This window comes from Antechinus flavipes, chromosome 4 (assembly GCF_016432865.1).
Source record: "Antechinus flavipes isolate AdamAnt ecotype Samford, QLD, Australia chromosome 4, AdamAnt_v2, whole genome shotgun sequence".
NCBI lineage: Eukaryota > Metazoa > Chordata > Mammalia > Dasyuromorphia > Dasyuridae > Antechinus > Antechinus flavipes.
The window spans coordinates 229,167,898-229,173,346 of record NC_067401.1 but is presented as its reverse complement, the minus strand read 5'-3'; positions in this window follow the sequence as shown (position 1 = coordinate 229,173,346).

Genomic DNA, 5,449 nt, shown 5'->3' with positions numbered 1-5,449 from the left:
TTTTTTTAAAAATAAATTTGACTCAGTTCCCTATACATTTGAGAAGTGAAGTCTTCATCAGAGAAACCTGTTTCAAAATGCTTTTTATAATTATTATTGATATCTTATTTCTCCCTGTCCCTCCTCAAAAAAGCATCCTCTACCCTGAAAATAGCCCTACTTTAACAATGAGTTAAAACTTAATAGGCTAGAAAAATAAGTAAACAGAAGTCATCAGGAAAGGGAAATTATAAACAACTTAGCAAGAATTTTCTATTTACATTCGTATATGGGAAGATGCTTGTAACTCTTAAGAACTTTCTCATTAATTAGGGCAGTTAAAAGGAGTATGTATAGACAAGAGGGCACTTGTGTGAGTTGAATATGAAGGGAAAATATCTAAAATATAAAAACAAGGGGTATATTTCCAAGAATATACTGGGAAAAAGGGAAAGGGAGACTATAATGGTCTAAATTATCTGCCATAAAAAAGGCAAATTCTACATTGGAATGAAAGAGGGGGAAGGAGAGAGGGAAAGTGACCTTCACATCAAAATTGGCTCAAAATGGGAATAAAAGATACACTCCATAAGGATATAGTAATCTATCTTACCCTTCAGGAAAGTAGGAGGAGAAGAAGATAGGAAAAGGAAGGATAATAGAAAAGAAGGCACATATGGGGAGGGACTGCTCAAGCTTCAGGGGTTTTGTGCAGCTGTTTTCAGAGATCCTTCTAGGGACTTATAAGCCATCACTGCTACCCAGTCCTGCCACACTGACTGTTGCTCCTGCAATGTCCTTTTTGACTAGCTGTTCTGGACTCTCTCCTACCATCCTCCACCTATGAGCTGAGATCTCTGGAAGTCACTACCCTCAGTTGCTGCTGCTACTGTTTCAATGATTGCCAAAGCCTGATGCTGAATGGTGCTCCTCTCACACCCTAATGTTCCCCAAACCTTTCCTACTGAGATGTCCTAGGTTGGTGTGGTCCATACAGTGATTGTACACCAAATCCACTCCAATGCAACAGAGCAGCCTTCAACAGGAAAATTATTTCACTCCCTCTTTTTGTAGGTTCTGATGTTCTAAAATTTGTTTAGAGTCATTATTTAAAGATTTCTAGAGGAGTCTGGGGGAGAACTTGGACAAGATCCTACCTTTATTTTGTCATCTTGCTCCTCTCCTCTCTAGCTAAGTCTTTAAGGGTGTAAAAACCCCTTTAAGGTTAGACTCACCAATCACTGGTGCAAGCCCCTTCTATTAACTTGCTTTGAGTTAATTTGCTAAATTCTCTATGGATTTAGCTTGCCAGTCAATGGTATATTCCCACCTCATAGCATTTTCCCTTTAATGACATCTTCCTTCTGACTGTGAATTCCACTAGGAACTTGTCTTTCCCCTTGTTAATTGTCAAAACCTCTTTCCTTCTTACCTCCTGTGTGTTAATTCACTTAATAGCACTCCTATGTATTCTGTGATAGATACATATGACATATGTTGAGAATTCAATCTCCATCAAGCTATTTTTATTTAATATTCTTTTTATAATCACTTGCTCTCCTGAAACTATTTCATATTTACCATTCCCGATATCTATTTTACAAAGAAGGAAGGAAGGGACAAAGAAAGGGAAGGGAGAAAAGGAGGGAAGGAAGAAAGGAGTTTATTGCCCAACTAGAACTGACCAGATGTGTCTCCAGTGGGAAAACTACTATTACACACAGGCCAGATATATCCCCAGTGGATACAGGTTGTTGTAGACTTTATTGATGGTATGAATCATAAAATTTTATGTTTCTCTACTGCAGGGCCTTGGGGCAGGGAATGTGATTTGATATGAGATCTTCAATAAATAAAAAATAGATTTGAGATGGAGTCTGCACAGTTATAGAACTTTCTATTTATATTATATATATTCTATTTCAGTTATAGAGCTTTCTATTTCATTCTTTTAAACCTTGTAGACTATAAGTCTACCTGAGCTTGCTATAACCAGAATCAGAAAATGCCAAATGGTCATTATTGGTAATTATCAAACACAGAAGAGTTTTGTTAGTCACAGAACAAAACTTGATCCTTTGTGTACCCAAGCCATATGAGCAATAAGATGGGAGGATTAGTTATTTTCTTTGATCCCTTCAACTTCTCAAATCTTCCCAAATAGAACACCATAGATAAAGCAACTTTAGTTGTCTCTATGGTCTAGGACCAAAAGGTTAAATTGGTGCTCATATAGACTGATGTTTATAGATGCTGAGCTCACTCAGCACTCCTCCCCAGTTTCTCATACTATTAGCAAGGAGGCTGGCACTAACAGATCTAAGAATATGACAGGCTTACCACAAAACCAGCCTTCACCCCACTTCTCTCTCCCTTTTTTGAGTGCTATAGAGACACTGATTCCAAGCTGCAGAATTTACCCTGGCTGCACCAGCCAGAGAACCACAGTCCTTCAGGAACAAAAGCCTACTTTTGCAGAGGCCACAACCCTATATACCAGCAAAGCCAGTGCAGGTAGGGGATCAAACCTATAGCACCAGTGCTGCAAGTCTCTAAACACCAAAAAAGTTAACAAGGCATGGGACAGGTGTATGTGTGTGTGTGTGTAATGGGTGGGGGTATGTGTAGGGTGTGCATAAGGGTGTGAGGAGCTGTGGAGTAGACTGTTAAAGCTGAAGGAAAGCATAGTATCTGGCTGGGGCAAGTTTTGACCACTGAAATGCCATTTGAGGCTGGTGAACCATGAGTTGCCAAGCATGGAAGGAGAGTGAAACATTTTAATATTTGGTCCCCAACTGTAAATAGATGGCCCCCAGGACTGGGTAACAAAACCAGTTTATTTTCTACTGAGAGCTAGAATTCTGAGAATAATTAAAGTTGTTTAACAAATACATCCAACCAGTCAGAAATGGGTCCATATATCCTTTTCAACCAGTCTTACCACAGATCCTGATCTAGTTCAAACAAGTTGGAATCAATGATCTGGCAAAAGCAAATGGGCAATAAGCATGTATAACAGACTAATTGCATATTAACTTGTAGTAGTAATTTCACTTTGACCATGGGACGTATGACAAGGGAGGGGGAACATATCTGGGAGGATATAAAAAAGGCGGTGAGGGCTGTCAGTTAGAATATTGACCAATTGGGAACACTGGGAGGAGATTGGGTGGTACATGGGAAGGGTTTACTTAAAATCATTATTCTTGCTTCTGTAGCAGTGCATTCCTCCACCTTAAGGCTATGCCCACTTCCTGCAAGAATGTCATAAAGACTCCATTTCCTCCAAAGACTTTTCATCATTTTTTTTTTTTTTGGGGGGGGGAGGGTCTTGGACCTCTCACTATGTCCATAACCCAAGGAAACCAACATGTGAGACTCAAAAGTGAGCAAAAGAGGAAAATAAGAGACAAAAAGGATTGAAATTACCAAAGGCTCAGGAAGAAAAAATTTCAGACCTTGAACATAAAACTCTTTTGAACCACTGCATGTTGTTCCATGTTTGCAAATTCCATAGGTTCCTTTCATATCACATACTTAATCTGTTGCATTTGTTTGATAGTATTTATTCAGATGGCTTAATTTGTTTACTAGATCAGGAATCCATACTTTTTTTTTGCTGTTGAAGATTTCCCTGTTGATTTATTTGTTAATTTCTATGTCCCGATCAGAAAAGGCTTCCTGATAGGTGTGTTCCTATTTTCACTGAAAATTTCTAGAGATCTTTCATATTTAACTTTCCCAAAATTTTAATTCAGATATTATTTTTTTCTATTTTCTCTTTTTGTTATTTTTGTCCAGGAATGAAAAAGAATAATCAAAGTCTTTATTACAATTTTGCTATTTATTTATCCCAGTAATTATATTAACTTTATTATTATTTTTTTTGCTGAGGCAATTGGGGTTAAATGACTTGCCCAGGATCAACACAGCCAGGAAGTGTTAAGTGTCTGAGGCCAGATTTGAATTTAGGTCCTTCTGGCTTCAAGGCTGGTGCTCTATTCACCGTGCCATCTAGCTTCCCCAAGTTATATTAACTTTAAAAAAATTACTCAGGTGCCAAGCTATTAAGTATACATATTATTAATATTATATATCATTATTTATGCTGTCTTTCAATATAATGTCACTTTTTTATTTCTTTTGACTATATCAGTTTTTATTGCTGCCTTCTCTGTTGATTTTATCCTGTTTTGTTTTGTTTTTGTGAAGAATACTACCTCTCTAGTCCTTCATTTTAACTGTGTGAATCTTTGTTTCAATTGTGTTTCTTGTAACAAAACCAAAAACTATTCTCTAATACATTCTGCTACTCTTTTCTGTTTTATAGGTGAACTCATCCTATTTGTCTTCAATCTTGTGATATATTCAATTATACAATTCCCCCTCTTTCTTCTCTTCCCCTCCCCCCTTTCTCGTCTTAATTTCAGAACTATTATTATAATTCTGGTGGCCAATTCATTCTTTTTTTTTTTCCTCTGAGGCTCTGTTTGTTATAATTATGGAGTTATTCTTTTTTTCCCCTAGGTTTTATTGGTTAGGCTTTTCAATGCTTCACTGTTTGGTGTTTTCTTCTATTTACTTATTATTTCCATACTCCATTTGATTTTTTTGGATGTATTATAAAGTTCACTTTTTAGTCTTAATTCTTTTGTAGTGTTAATCTGTTATTGCTGCAGATCTGGATCTATATGCTATATCAGTCCCTGGCTTCTGCCTCAATCTCCTGGTAGCCCACTACAAGTTCAAGACTTCCTTCATTCTCATTCCTTTTTTTCCTCCCCCAAAATTTCTTCCTAAGAAGCTAGTTTCATTTTCTGCTGTAGACCAAGGCCTTGGTGGATAGTTGGACATTAGGTTGTTGATACTGATAGAATTGATAGCCACTGAGTTAAAACTGCCTTCTAACATGTACCCCTGAGATCCAAGGAGAGCAACCTCCTCATCACCTATTCTATTTGGTTCTGTTCCCAACTTGCTAATGGGTAGGCCTGAGCTGAGGGCTGGTATCAGCCTTCTTCAGAGTTCTGGGTTGCTTCAGGCTCTAAAAGCTAGTATTTGTATAAAGCACTTTATAGGGTTTGTGAAGTGCTTCATATATATGTACATACATACATATATGTTTATCCATATAGTTTAAATAAATAAATGCTGACATATGTAAAGTATATGGTGGTATGTTGTACTGCTTATGTAAATCATATGTCTACATGGATTTGTCTAATGTGGCTCACAGGGAGGCAAGAACAGTTATCTCTAGGATCTTTTCTCACCCCTCTCCAAGGAAGATTTTTGTTTCATGCTAGGAAGGCAAGCAGGAAGTTGGGGGAAGAGGCTGGTCACTTTACCAGGCTAGAATTATATCTTTATAACATATATATTACCATCCTTTAATGGGGAAGGAATACCCCCAAAACTGATCATCTATCTATCTATCTACCTATGTATCTAAAACTTGACTCCTCACCAG